Genomic DNA, 15,495 nt, shown 5'->3' on the forward strand with positions numbered 1-15,495 from the left:
ATTGGAACTATTAGTTTATGATAGTGAGATCGAGAAAACTACTTGCAAAAATATGGGAGAAGTTAGAGAAGCAAGACAATGTCAAAAGATTTTAATAGACAATCAAGAGGAAAGGGATACTACTATGGAGATGGAAAATAATCAAAATAATCAGCAACTTCCTGCTGCTCCTGCTCCTCATACTATGTTTTACTATGCTAAGCCCACTTTGATTGGGGTTGAATCGAGTATCGTCAGATAGACTATTGCTACAAACAATTTTGAGCTGAAGCCGAACACAATTCAGATGGTACAGCCATATGTTCAGTTTGATAGGTTGCAAGATGAAGATTTAAATGCTCATTTGGCTAACTTTTTAGAAATTTGCGACACTTTCAAGATCAATGGTGTTACTGATGGTGCCATATGCTTACGGTTGTTCTTATTTTCTTTGAGAAGTAAGGTAAAATAGTGGTTGAATTCACTTCCACAGGGTTGTACCCCGACTTGGGATCAGATGACTGAAAAATTCCTGTTGAAATACTTTCCACCAGCTAAAACAACTAAGTTGAGGAACAACATCTCTTCATTTGCACAAATTGAGTTGGAGACATTATATGATGCATGGGGAGAGATTTAAGGATCTTTTGAGAAGGTGTCCTCATCACAGGTTACCTTTGTTGTTACAAGTTCAAACCTTTTACAACGGTTTGAATACCTCGACTAGGCTACTAATTGATGCAGCAACTGGCGGAACATAGAATAATAATACACTTAAGGAAACTCAAGAGTTTATTGAGGAGATAGCATTGAATAGCTATTAGTGGCAAGTCATGAGAACAAAACTGATTAAAGCAACCGGTGTTTTTAATATAGATGCAGTTGCTATGTTGGCAAGTTAGGTGGAAGCACTGAGTAAAAAGATTGATGGTTTGAGTTACAATAACACGATGAATTCGGTAATGCAATATGATGCAACTGGAGCAGGGATAATCAATCCAGAATATTTACCCTTCGGTTTTAACGTGGAGCATGAGAAAGTCAACTTTATGGGTAATAATTCTAGACCTCAAAATAACCCCTATAGTAATAACTAAAATCTAGGATAGATGAATCATCCAAAATTATCTTGGGGTGGTCAAGGTAATCAAAGGTCACAACCCCTTCGGGTTTTCAGCAACCTTATCAATAAGAAAAGAAACCAAACCTTGAAGAGATGTTAGCTAAATTTATTTCGGTGTCCAAAACTCTATTTCAAAACGTTGAGACAGCTCTAAAAAATAAACAAGATTCGATTCAAGGGCTTGAAAATCAGATTGGATAGCTTGCTAAACTAGTTTCGAAGAGACAACAATGTAGCTTACCTAGTAACACTGAAACCAACCTAAAGGAGAAAGTCCACGCAATCACTATTTGAAGCGTGGAAGGGTTAGTCGAGCCTAAAAAGAAGCTGAATCTAAAAGTTGTTGAGAAAAATGATCGGGTTGAGGAAAGCAAGAAGTAGCATAATCCAGTGTTTAGAGAATATAAACTACGAATTCCATATCCGACAGTAGTAAAGAAAGACTTCATAAATGAACAATATGGTAAATTTCTTGAACTTTTGAAAAAAAAATGCCTATTAACTTACCTTTTGTTGAAGCCCTTTCGCAGATGCCAAAGTATGCAAAATTTTTAAAAGAGTTATTAACAAATAAAAGGAAGTTACACAACTTGTCAACTGTGGAGCTCAATAAGGATTGCTTGGCCATTCTCTAAAACAAACTACTCATTAAGCTTAAGGATCTATGGAGTTTTATAATTCCTTATTTTATTGGTAGCTTAAATGTTGAAAAGATTTGATAGATTTGGGGGCTAGTATAAATGTTATACCTTATAAAATGTTCAAACAATTTAGTCTTGAACAACCAAAACCCACTAGGATGAGTATTCAATTAACTGATAGATCTATTAGGTATCCTAGAGGTATTATTGAGGATGTATTTGTGAAAGTAGATAAATTTATATTCCCTATTGATTTTATTATATTGGACATGGATGAGCTATTTAAGTCCCAATTATATTAGGTTGACCCTTTTTAGCCACTGCTAGAACTGTTATTGATGTGGATAATGGTGAACTTATGCTAAGTGTAGGTGATGAAAAGGTTACTCTTCAAGCACATTGATTTTTTAGAATTCCTAGTATACAAGATCATACTTGTTATTCTGTTAATGTTAGTAAGCATGCGGTTCAACATTCATTGCAGGAATTCACTAATGAATAAGTGTTCGAACAATATCCATCTCAGGGTGATAAAAATCAAGGGGCGAGTGGAAAGCGAATGGTAAAACTCGATGAATTAGGTGATGCCATACAAAGGTTGATGAAAACCCAAGAACGATCAAAGAAATAACTAAGCAACGCCATAGTGTGCATGTAAAGAGAACAAATCAATTCAAAGTTGGGGATAAAGTGTTTCTAGACAAGTCAGATCCACAAATGTTCCCTTTAGAGCTTAAGTCAAGAAGGTCGAACCCATTTGTGGCACGAAATTTATTTTCATATGGAACTATTAAGGTAACACACCTTGATTACGGCGCATTCAAAATTAGACTTTAAATAAGCACTTGTCGAGAGGCAAATTGAGTGTTTTTATTTTATTTATTTATTTTACTTTCATGTTATTTGAAAAAATAAAAAATAATATAATACATTTAGTGATCCACATGGCCTGGAGACACGACCATGTGTAATATACGACCTAGACACACGGTTGTATCCTAGGCTGTATGCATACTAGAGCTAATTTTTTGAATTTTCTTTTGACACACATGGCATCAGTGAGTTACACAACCTTGAAACTCGTCCATGTGACCCACATGCCTCGCAAACAGGCATGGGAGAAGTGAATGAGCATTGCACATGGCGTGGCACACGCCCGTGTGGGACACACGAGCCTGTCCTAGGCCGTGTGGATACTACAACTTATTATTTCTAATATTTCAAATTACACAAGCACTAAGGGTCTATACACAGTTGAGAAGCATAATTGTGTGGGCCTACACGACCCTTTTACATGCCCGTGTCATCCTTTTTAACCGAAATCGTTTTTTTTCTTTTCACTTTCGTTTTCTAATCTTTTTTACCCATCACCGGAACCCTAGTTGCTGCTTTACCTTCTAGCCACTGCACTCGTCATCGATCTTCCCCCATCATTACTCTTTCGTTTCGTCGACCGTACCAATGGCGATCAATCATTTCTCCTGTCTCCCCGTCCTCATTACACGCACCTTCGTACACCTTTCTCCTTTACCGCTGTTCGACTACCATTACTTTCCACCATCGAATCCTCGTCACACTACCTAGAAACCACCATTTTTGACCTCTTCCCCACCCTAAGCCATCGTCCCTCACAGTCATTTCCTTCCTCACCCCTCTTAACCGACCACTATTCCCAACCCATCACACATATCCACCACTGATCGAACTACCCACTTCGTATCGTCAATCGTCCCTCCCACCACCATCCCTCCGTCCACCGCTACCGCCGTCTGCTACTCCTTAACACCGTTTAGCACCACCCCTCCTTTTTTATTTTACTTTTATTATTTTTATTTATTTCATTATTATTTTAATTATTATTATATTAGTAGTTATTATTATTCCTATTATTATTAATACTATTACTACTACTACTCTGTTTAGTATGTTGTTTATTATTAATATTAGTATTATTATTCTATTTATTATCATTATTATTTATTAGTTAGTTAGTTAAATTAATTTATTTCTGCTTGAATAGTATTAGTATTAGCTCTAGTTTCATATTAGGAGTAGTTTTAATATTACTGGTTGTGATCAGACTTTCTTCGTGAGGTCGTTCACTTACCGATATGGTTCAATTCGTATGCTGATTTGTTTATTTTCTAGATTCATTATTTCGTGATGTTGATTTTTTTGGGTTTCCAATGATTTAGTTGTCATTCGTTTTTCAAGTACATGATGCCGAACACATGAGGAAAGAGTAAGGTCCTTGCTCATTCCAAGAAAAAAAGCCTTTTGGGACTTCATCTTCCTCCTCTCTAATTGCAACCACCCGCCACTAAATCCTCACCTTCGACCATCCACCACATGAGGAGAGGTAACAATATCTAAAGAATAGAGCATTGGGTGTGGGACGGTGTATTGATTGGGCAGCCCTTCAGACTGTGGGTTTATTTGTATTGGTTCATTCTTTACTGGACGCGACCCTTTGAAGTGATTCTTCACAATTGTAGAGCTGATGTATGCAGAGCTTACTTTGGAGTTCTACTCCACTTTTTTTCCTACAGACAGTGCTCTCGTTGAGGGACAAACCACAAACGATCTCATTCCATCTTGGGGGTATCACCCAAAATTTTAGTATTGTAGGATTTAGAGTCACTCTCAACTTATATTTTGATGACTTCCTGGTTACACTCGAGTTTTCCACCCTTCTATGGCACATCTAGCGGTCAGCCTCTCTCTACTGTTCTGACATCTTTAAGGTTGCCACTCCGTACAACCCGAGCTAGTACAAGGCTTAGTGCCTACCTTTGGCCCTACGCTACATTCATGCCATTTTAACTCACATGTTGACCAATCGGAAGGAGAATAGGAGTGCTATAAGAACTTCTTATACGTACTTCTTATGGAGTATGCACGCGCGATATCCAATTGATCTAGCTCATTTCATGGCATAATGTTGTCGTCATTAGAGTGAGTGATCACAAAAAGGACCTATCTATATGTGTCCATATGTGACACACCTGGCTCGTCATTTCGGCCTCCTTGAGACCCCCAACTAGATTGGTACTCTTACTTTTTTTGGTGACATTGTAACACCCCTAGCCCATATCCATCGCCAAATTAGGGTTACAAAGAATTACCGTAAAAACATTCATTTCCAAACATTACAATAATCATAGCATAATCAAATCATACATATGCACATTGTCTTTTAATTGAGCCCTCGAGGCCTTAGAAACACTTTAGAAATGATTTGGGAACAATTGGAACATTGAAGAATAAGTTAGAAAACTTGGGCTGCAGGGGTCACACGGCCATATGCCGTACACGGCTGAGACACACGGTCGTGTCCCAGTCCATGTCCGTGCCCATGTAACTTTTCGATTTGGGTCACAAGGCCAAGCCACATGCCCGTGTGCTAGGCTGTGTAACTTTTGAAATGGCCTCACATGACTGTGTGTCAGGCTTTCTACTAGGCAGTGTAACTGCTTGGCTTGCAACCTTTAAAACCTACAGAGGACACACGGCCGTGTGTCACACACAGCTGAGACAGACTCCCGTGTCAAAGGCCGTGTGGATAAGAAATTGGTCAAAATCAAGTCATTTCCTTCACCTAACTTAAACAATTCATTAAACAAAATTTGCACACATGACCAAAGCAATAAAACATGTTAAAAACCTACCTAAAAAGACCAATTCTATAGTCCAATAATACATCCAACCAGTATGCCAATAACACACCTCAATCATAGTCAATCCAACACATCAAGACATATGCATATTTATCATATTCAATACATACTCATTTGGCTCATATGCATTTCAAAACATTCCATACCTAACCACTTTGTCAGCATCTCATAACACACTAAAATTTAGCTATCAAAACATGCATCAATTTACTCATATACACATACCACATCAAAGTACCATAGGTACCAAAAGAGTACCAACCATAATAACACACATCTACAAGTCAAACTTATCAACTAACAGACATTACAAGTTCACCTATACAAGCCATTATAACCTTGGCTAAAACATCAAAATCTACTGATATATTCGTTGGATAGTGTGATAGGTCTTCGACAAGCTTTCCAGCCAAATGAGCTTTCGTTTATCTATAAATCATAGGAAAGAAAAGTACGTAAGCACATAATGCTTAGTAAGTTCATAAACATAAAACATAACTTACCATTTCATTAATAAACATTAAGAATAAGCATTATAAAAACCAAACACAAGCTTGACACAAGCCTAAGCGCCAAAAACAAAACATGTAAGTATATTCAAACATGATTCACATGAACTTAACGTAGGTAAGCCACTATACATGAACATAATTCATTCGAATTCATAGATTTTCTTAACATAGCATACTTCCAATGAAACTTACCATTTCTTTCCTTTTCATACATGTCATGGTTCATTTTGAACATTTACCATTTCTTTCCTTTTCATGCCTGTTGAACTATTTAGAATATCATCAGATACACAAGATAGCTCACACGAAGTGTGCTAAACATATAACTGTGACCTTTCCTTTCCTTTACATCATTGCTCACATGAGCTGTGAAATGGGCTTGCGGACACGAGCTGTGGAGTATCCGCAATAAATGTAGGACCCCAGCCATCGGTAGAACATTCAAAACCAGCACCCGAAACATGAAACCCTAATGACATGTCCTTTGTATACTACGAATTCCTAAGGTTCAAACGAGGCTCGATAGTCTTCGTAACATTATTGGATTTGCATTATTCAGTTACATAGCAATCAACATATTAACATATAGATCAAAACATTGCATTAAACAATATATAATCATACGAACTTACCTTAATGATTAAGGCATAGAAACAGAGTTGACTAATCCGAGGCTTTAACTTTACCCCGATATAAATTCGTATGAGGTTTATCTTGACTAAATATACAAATTCAACCTATTTAATAATTCTATCCTTCAATTTATTCCACACTATATTTTGCATAATTACAAATTAGCCCTTAACATTTGAAACTTTTTTACAATTTAGTCCTCAAGCTCATAAATTGAAATTTAATCATTTTCATCCCTAACCCAAGCAAGCCAGATTACGTAGGGAATTATAACAAATCATCAATTTATAATTTTATCATGATATTTTACTACTTCTATAAATAAGTCCATAAATGACATTTTCATCAAAAATCACTTTACAAAACTTGTTTATTTATCTACAAGGACTTATAGTCTTTCATAAAACATCAAGAATTATGAAATAGAATTCATGGAAAAACCCTAATTCTTTAACAGTTTTGCAAAATAATCCTCGGGCTCGCTAAATTAAGCTGCAACGACTTCAAAAACATAAAAATCATTAAAAACGAGGCTAAACCACTAACCATGCAATACAACCAAAGCTAGCCGAAATTCTCTTCTTCTCTAATGGTGATATTCAATTATCATAAAGAAAAAAGGAAGAAGACAATAGCTTTTAGGTTTTAGTTTTATTTAATTAACCTTTATTTACTTAATTACATTTTTAACCTTTAAAAATATCCTTAATTTCAATAAAACCTAAACCATAAATGTCCACTACCACATAAATGGTCTAATTACCACTTAAGTACTCTTACATTAAAGTTTTATAGCCATTTGATACCTTTAGCTACTAGAACTCCACTTTTCCACCTCTAACGATTTAGTCCTGTTCACTTAGTTAAGCATGCAAACGTTGAAATTTCTTCATGAAGTTTTTACACGACACTATTAACATATCGTAGACCTTAAAATAATAATAAAATAAAATTTTACTCATTGAATTTGTAGTCCCAAAACTACTATTCAAATTTCACTGAAAACGGGTTATTACAGCTCTCCCCCTAAAGAAGTTTTCGTCCCCGAAAATCATACCAGAAAAGAGGGTCGGGAATTGCACTTTCATAGCTTCTTCTAGTTTCCAGGTAGCTTCATACATTAAAATGCAACATCAAAGCATATCCCCGAGTATCTGAATCACTCGCTTGGAATAACCATCGGTCTGAGGATGAAGCATATATATAAATGTGTTGATCCTGGATCAATCAAAGCAGTAACATCAGTATCAAAGATAGAAAATATTCTGATGATAACATCTGATGTTATCAAAGCTCCAGTCGGTGCTTGTGCCTCGGATCTCACAATAGAGTTTTTTTTCCACTATAACTATTACCCGTGTTTTCAGTGTTTTGAGTTGGTCTCTCTCTCGTTGCAGTATTACTTAGTCTATTAGCTTGAGCCTTTTCTTTTTCGGACCTCTCCAAGCAATCTCTGAGATAATGTCCATATGAACCACATCTGAAACATGAACCGTCTTTCAATCTACATTCACCAAAGTGTCGTTTATTACATTGCTAACATTCTGGCTTGTTTCTCCTAACACTACCCACACTCGCTACAGACGTAGTCTGAGGTTTCAAACTTAAATGATGTTTACCACAATCCTTTCTAGAATAACCTATCGAAGCTGAAGAATGACTATAATATTCTTTTGATTTCTTTGATGGTAACGAGTATGACTTTCCCAAATTTCGTTTTCTCGAATCATGAGTTTCAAAATTGGCTTTTCTCTTTTCTTTTCTAAGCTCCTCGACCTTGTGTGCTCGGTCAACTAAAATCACAAATTCTTTTAATTCATGAATTCTGACAAACAACTTTATATCTTAAATGTTTCTCTCTTCAAATCGAGTACACATTGTAGCTTCTTTTACTACAAATTCTTGGGCATATTTGCTAAGTTGCACAAATTTCCTCTCATACTCAGATACTGTAATCTAGCCCTGTTTAAGGTTGAGAAACTCTTTGCATTTCTTGTCAATCAATCTCTAGGTAACATATTGTTTTTCGAAATTCAGTTTGAAAGAATTCCCGGTCTACTCGCTCTCTCAGTACAACTAAAACCAAGGTGTTCCACCAATGATAGGCTAAGTCTTTCGATAATGAAACTGCACATTTCACGCATTTAGTCGTTGTGTAACACCCCTAACCCGTACTTATCGCCAAAATAGGGTTACAGAGCATTACCATAAAAACATAACTCAAATCATTCATTTCCAATCATTTCATAAATCATAACAAAATCCATTCAAATACATGCATATCGTACCTTATCCGAGCCCTCGAGGCCTTAGAAACACTTTAGAAATGATTTAGGACTAAATTAGAAACATTTAGAACTTTATAGAAAAAGATAGAAAATTTCACACTGCAAGGGTCACACGGCTGAGACACATGACCGTGTTTCAGGCTGTGTGGGCATTCGAAGTAGGGACACACGGCCATGTCCCAGCCTGTGCCTGTGCCCGTGTAACTCACTGACTTGGGTCAAAAGGCCAACCCACATGCCCGTGTGCTAGGCCGTGTAACACTCGAAATGCAACCTTTAAATCCTACAGGGGACACACGGCTGAGACACACACCCGTGTCTTAGGCCATGTGGACAAGAAATAGGCCAAATTCAAGCCATTTCTTTCACCCAATTCAAGTACACACCTACAAGCCATTTGCATATATAATCAAGCCTTGAAACATACCTAAGACATGCATAATAAGACCAAATCGTAACAAATTCCATTCAACCAATATGCCATATAGACACCTCAAATGCAAACATACAATTTATCTAGACATATATATGTACTTAACACATTTCATTCATCAACACTTAATTCATTTTCCATTTCAAAACTCATCATAAATTGACCACATTTATACCTTTAAAGATAGTTCATATCTACCTCAAAGTATAACTCCAATTAGACTCATATAAACATACCAAATATGGTCATACCAAACATACCTAAACATGTGCACATTTAAGCATACCATATTAGAATCATACCATATCAAAATAACCTTACCATTTGGACCACTTCTCAGATGCGTCAAAGTCATCTAAATGACACCAATCTAACCATTACCAAATGCTTCAAACATATTTACAAACCATATTTCAGTCATGCAAATCTATTCAAAACCTTTCCATAGCATACTATAACTTGACTGTGTTGAGGTAAATTCATTACCTACTATTTTGGCCACTCAAACATGCATTAACACATTGTCAAAATGACACAAATCAATAAGGCATCAAAAGTGCCAAGGTTAAATCAACCAAAATGAAATATACATGCCAAATTCATCAATTATTATAAACCACAAGTCCACCTATAGATGCCATTATAACCTTGATCAAAACATCAAAATCTACCAATTTAATCTCTGGATAGTGTGATAGGTCTCCAATGAGCTTCCAACCGGTCGAGCTTTCGATAATCTGTAAGATAAACGAAAATAACTACGTAAGTAATGAATGCTTAGTAAGCTCGTAGAACATGAAACATAACTTATCACTTTAATATTATAATACATAAATTAACACCAATACTTTAAACTTTGTATAAACCTATTGAACACCATTCAACTCTCATTTGAGCATATTCATCAACATCACATATACTTTTCATATATAACACATTAGGATTTATAAGTCATAATACATAATCATCAACCATTTCATAAGATCATAAATCATTCTATTTACTTACTTTCCTTCCATTTTGAATGCTTAGCATAAGCCTAAACAACATTATCATTTCACGAATTAACGTATTTATCCATGTTTTAGGTAAGTTCTTTCATAGCATAGATAGACTTCTCACATATAAGAACATCATTTCTCACATCAAACCTTTTATAACATCATAATACATCCCATTTATGAACTTACCATTTCATTCCCTTTTTATAATCGTTCCATATGCATAGTACCAGCATAAGCATAAACATCAATCATAACCACAAGCTTGGCACAAGCCTAAGCACATCAACAACACATGTTAGTTCATTTAAACATAATTCATATGAATTTAACATAGATAAGCATTATACTTCAGCATGATCCAATTGGATTTATCATCCATCATAACATAACATGCTTTTCATGTATCTCACATTTTAATGTACTTCATAATCTTAATTCATATTGAACACATACCTTTCCTTTAATTTTTCATGCCTGTTGAACCATTTATAATATCATCGGATATGCAATATAGCTCACGCGAAGTGTGCTAAACATATAATCACAATCTTACCTTTCTTTGACATCGTTGCTCACACGAGCTGTGAAATGTGGATGTTCACATGAGCTGTGAAATGGGTTTGCTCACACGAGCTGTGGAGTATCCGCAACACATGTCGGACCTCAACCATTGGTAGGACATCAAGACCAGCACCTGAAACATGGAAACCTTAATGACATGTCATTTGTATTCTATGAATTCCTAAGGTTCAAACAGGGCTCGATAGTCATCGAAACGTCGTTGGATTTCCATCGTTTCATTACATGATAAATTGCATAATGACATATATATATTGATTCGATCACAATAGAACCACATATTAACATTCAATTTAATCAGCATTATACATAATACAATTCATATGAACTTACCTAGCTAAAATGTAGAAATATCAAAGTGTAGGGGCTTTTTTGGTAAATTTTCATTCTCCACAATTTTCCACTCGATCTTTATATAAATTAATAATTTCATTCAATTTATTAATTTAGATAGTAAAAAATTTCTTTTATGCAATTTAGTCATTTTGACATTTTTACAAAATTGCCCCTAACATTTTACTTTTATTCAATTTAGTCCTCGAGCTTAAAACATGTAAATTAACAATTTTTAATGCAAATTCATACTAGCCAAATACTCACAACCTCTATTTCATCCCATTTTTGCAACAATCTCACAACAGGTCCTTGAAATATTACTATTTCAATAATTTAGTCCCTAATCGGCAAATTCATCAAAATTACTTAACAAAATACTTATAAATCACAAGTAATACTCCAATTTCATCATTTAACATCTCAAATAATAAAGATTCATCAATGGAATCATTCAAAATCTTTAACAGTTTCAAAAACGAAGGTAGGAGCTAGCTGAACCTAGTTGCAACGATCTCAAAAACATAAAAATTACTAAAAACGGATGAAAAATCACATACCTATTTAGCTTTGAACTTGCAAAAATTTCTAGGTCAAAAATGTCTCCCTTTTTCTCCTTTTACAATTGGTGAATAAGAAAAATTAAAAGATGAACAAACTTTTGGTTTTATTTATTTTAATTTAATTTATCAAATTACCATTTTAACCTTGGTTAAGAATTAAATACAACACAAAAGTCATGTCCATATTTGTCCAACAACTCCTTAAATGGTTTAATTACCATTCAAGTCCCTTTACCTTTAATCAAAAAGCCATTTAATCACTCAAATCAAATAGTGATCAAATTACATCCTTTACAATTTAGTCCTTTTAATTAATTAACTATCAAAACACTAAAATTTCTTAACAAAACTTTAATACAACCTTAATAATACTCTGTAAATATTTATAAAAATATTTACGGCTCAATTTATAGAAACGAGGTCTCGATACCTATTTTAAACATTTATATAACATATCAAAAACCATGTTTGACTCATAAATATTGAATAATAATGTTTACGAACTTACTCGTTGGATTTGTGGTTTCGAAACCACTTTTTTTGACACCATTGAAAAATGGGTTGTTACATGGTGTACAAGATAATTCATCGAAAACTCTAATCGTATTATATAACCAAAACTTGGCTCTCTCCGAATCATCTTCAGTTGTACCTCTGAACTTTTCAACCCCATATATACGAATTTTATTAATTGGAGGCTTGCTTGCTCGTGTTGGTTCCAAACCTTGAGGAACTACGAGGACTGATTAGGGAAAAGGTGGGGGTGAAGGTCATTGAGCCATCGGGGGTCGTTCGTACAAACTCGATAAACCACTCATTCATCATTTGGAAAAAGGCTTCCTTAGCCTCTCCTTCCCAACTCTCAGATACGGGCCTACTTTCGCTAGACACTGCCCTGTGAATAGAGGCTTGTGCATTACTCTCTACTTCATCAGAGTCAGCTTGGTTGGATGACATTATATATATATGAAAACATAATTCAAATCGAGTCAGGAGTTATCACACTATCACAGGTTATATAATAACATGTATTTCTAGACTCGTACAAGCTACGTTTAGTCTAAAAATTGACTAAACCGTAGCTCTGATACCACTAATTGTAATACCCCTAACCCATATATGTCGTCGAATTAGGGTTACAGAGAGTTACCATAAAAACGTAACGTAAAACATTCATTTCCAAACATTACAATAATCATAGCATAATCCAATCATACACATGCACATTGTCCCTTAATCGAGTCATTGAGGCCTTAGAAACACTTTAGAAATAATTCAAGACTAAATCGGGAACAATTGGAACATTGAGGAAAAAGTTAGAAAAATTAGGCTACAGGGGTCACACGGCCGTGTGCCTTACATGGCTGAGACATGCGCCTGCGTTTCAGGCCGTGTAACAATCGAAATAGGGACACATGACTGTGTCCCAGCCCATGTGCATCCCCATGTAACTCTTTGACTTGGGTCACACGACCAAGTCACACTCCCCGTGTGCCACTTCGTGTAACTTTTGAAATGGCCTCACAAGCCCGTGTGCCAGGCCGTGTGCTAGGCCATGTAACTGTCTGACTTGTAACCTTTACAACCTACAGGGGACATACAGTCGTGTCATATGGTCACATTCACACACGGCCCTGTCGTGTAGCTGTATGTCACACACGGCTCAGATACACGCTCGCGTCTTAGGTCGTCTGGACAAGAAATTGTCCAAAATCAAGCCATTTCCTTCACCCAACTTAAACATGTCATTAAACACAATTTGCACACATGACCAAAGCATTAAGACATGTTCAAAACCTATATAAAAAGACCAATTCTATAGTCCAATAATACATCCAACCAATATGCCAATAACGCACCTCAATCATAGTGAATCCAACATATCAAAACTTATGCATATTTGTCATATTCAAAACGTACTCATTTGATTCATATGCTTCTTAAAACATTCCATACCTAACCACTTTGTCACCATCTCATAACACACTAAAATTTAGCTATCAAAACATGCACCAACTTACTCATATACACATACCGCATCAAAACACCATAAGTACCAAAAGATTACCAACCGTAATAGCACACATCTACAAGTCAAACTTCTCAACTAACATACATTACAAGTTCACCTATACATGCCATTATAACCTTGGCTAAAACATCAAAATCTACCGATATATTCGTTGGATAGTGTGATAGATCTCCAATGAGCTTTCTAGCCGAACGAGCTTCTGTTTATCTATAAATCATAGGAAAGAAAAGTGCGTAAGCACATAATGCTTAGTATGATCATAAAACATAAAACATAACTTACCATTTCATTAATAAACATTAAGAATAAGCATTATAAAAACCAAACACAAGCTTGACACAAGCCTAAGTGCCAAAAACAGGACATGTAAGTATATTCAAACATGATTCACATGAACTTAACGTAGGTAAGCCATTATACATGAACCTAATTCATTTGAATTCATAAATTTTCTTAATGTAGCATACTTCCAATGAAACTTACCATTTCTTTCCTTTTCATACATGTCATGGTTCGTTTTGAACATTTACCATTTCTTTCCTTTTCATGCCCGTTGAAGCGTTTAGAATATCATTGGATACACGGGATAGCTCACACGAAGTGTGCTAAACATATAAATGTGACATTTCCTTTCCTTTACATCACTGCTCACATAAGCCATGGGTCGGAATGTAAGCTACACGATCTTACTCACACAAGCTGTGGAGTATTCGCAACAAATGCAGGACCTCAGCCATTGGTAGAACATTCAAGACTAGTACTAGAAACATGAAACCAGAATGACGGGTCATTTGTATCCTACGAATTCCTATGGTTCAAATGGGGCTCGATAGTTGTCGTAACATCGTTGGATTTATATTATTTAGTTGCATAGCAATCAATATATTAACATATAGATCAAAATATAACATTAAATGATATATAATCATACGAACTTACCTCCATTATTAAGGAGTAGAAACGAAGTCGACTAATCCGAAGCTTTAGCTTTACCTTGGTCTAAATCCGTACGAGGTCTATCTTGATCTAAATATAAAAATTCAATCCATTTAATGATTCTATCCTTCAATTCAGTCCACACTTTATATTTTTACATAATAACAAATTAACCCTTAACAGTTTAACCCTTTTTTACAATTTAGTCCTCAAGTTGATAAATTGAAATTTAATCATTTTCATCCCTAACCCAAGCTAGCCGAATTACCTATGGAATTATATCAACCCATAAAAATCACCAATTCACAATTTTACCATGACATTTTACTACTTTTACAAATAAGACCCTAAATGGCATTTTCATCAAAAATCACTTTACAAAACTTATTTATTTATCTACAAGGACTCATAATCTTTGAAAAAAAATCAAGAATTATGCAATAGCATTCATGGAAAAACCTTAATTCTTTAACAATTTTGCAAATTAATCCTCAGGCTAGCTATATTAAGCCACAACGACTTCAAAAATATAAAAATCATTAAAAATGGGGCTAAACCACTCACCATGCAATAGAACCAAAGCTAGCCTAAATTTTGTTCTTCTCTAATGGCAATATTCAATCATCATAAAGAAAAAGGGAAGAAGATGATAGCTTTTAGGTTTTAGTTTTATTTAATTAACCTTTATTTACTTAATTACATTTTAAACGTTAAAAATATCCTTACTTTCAATAAAACCTAACCCATAAATGCCCACTACAA

General features: G+C 35.1%; 1 non-coding gene across 1 annotated transcript; it reads right to left on the reverse strand.

Annotated features, from left to right (window-relative positions):
* Positions 1-544: 544 nt before the first annotated feature.
* On the reverse strand, positions 545-652 carry LOC128042155 (small nucleolar RNA R71). The gene has a single exon (XR_008197361.1). It is a non-coding gene; the product is annotated as a small nucleolar RNA R71 (small nucleolar RNA).
* Positions 653-15,495: the final 14,843 nt, after the last annotated feature.

Source organism: Gossypium raimondii, chromosome 6 (genome assembly GCF_025698545.1).
Source record: "Gossypium raimondii isolate GPD5lz chromosome 6, ASM2569854v1, whole genome shotgun sequence".
In the NCBI taxonomy this organism is placed as follows: Eukaryota; Viridiplantae; Streptophyta; class Magnoliopsida; order Malvales; family Malvaceae; genus Gossypium; species Gossypium raimondii.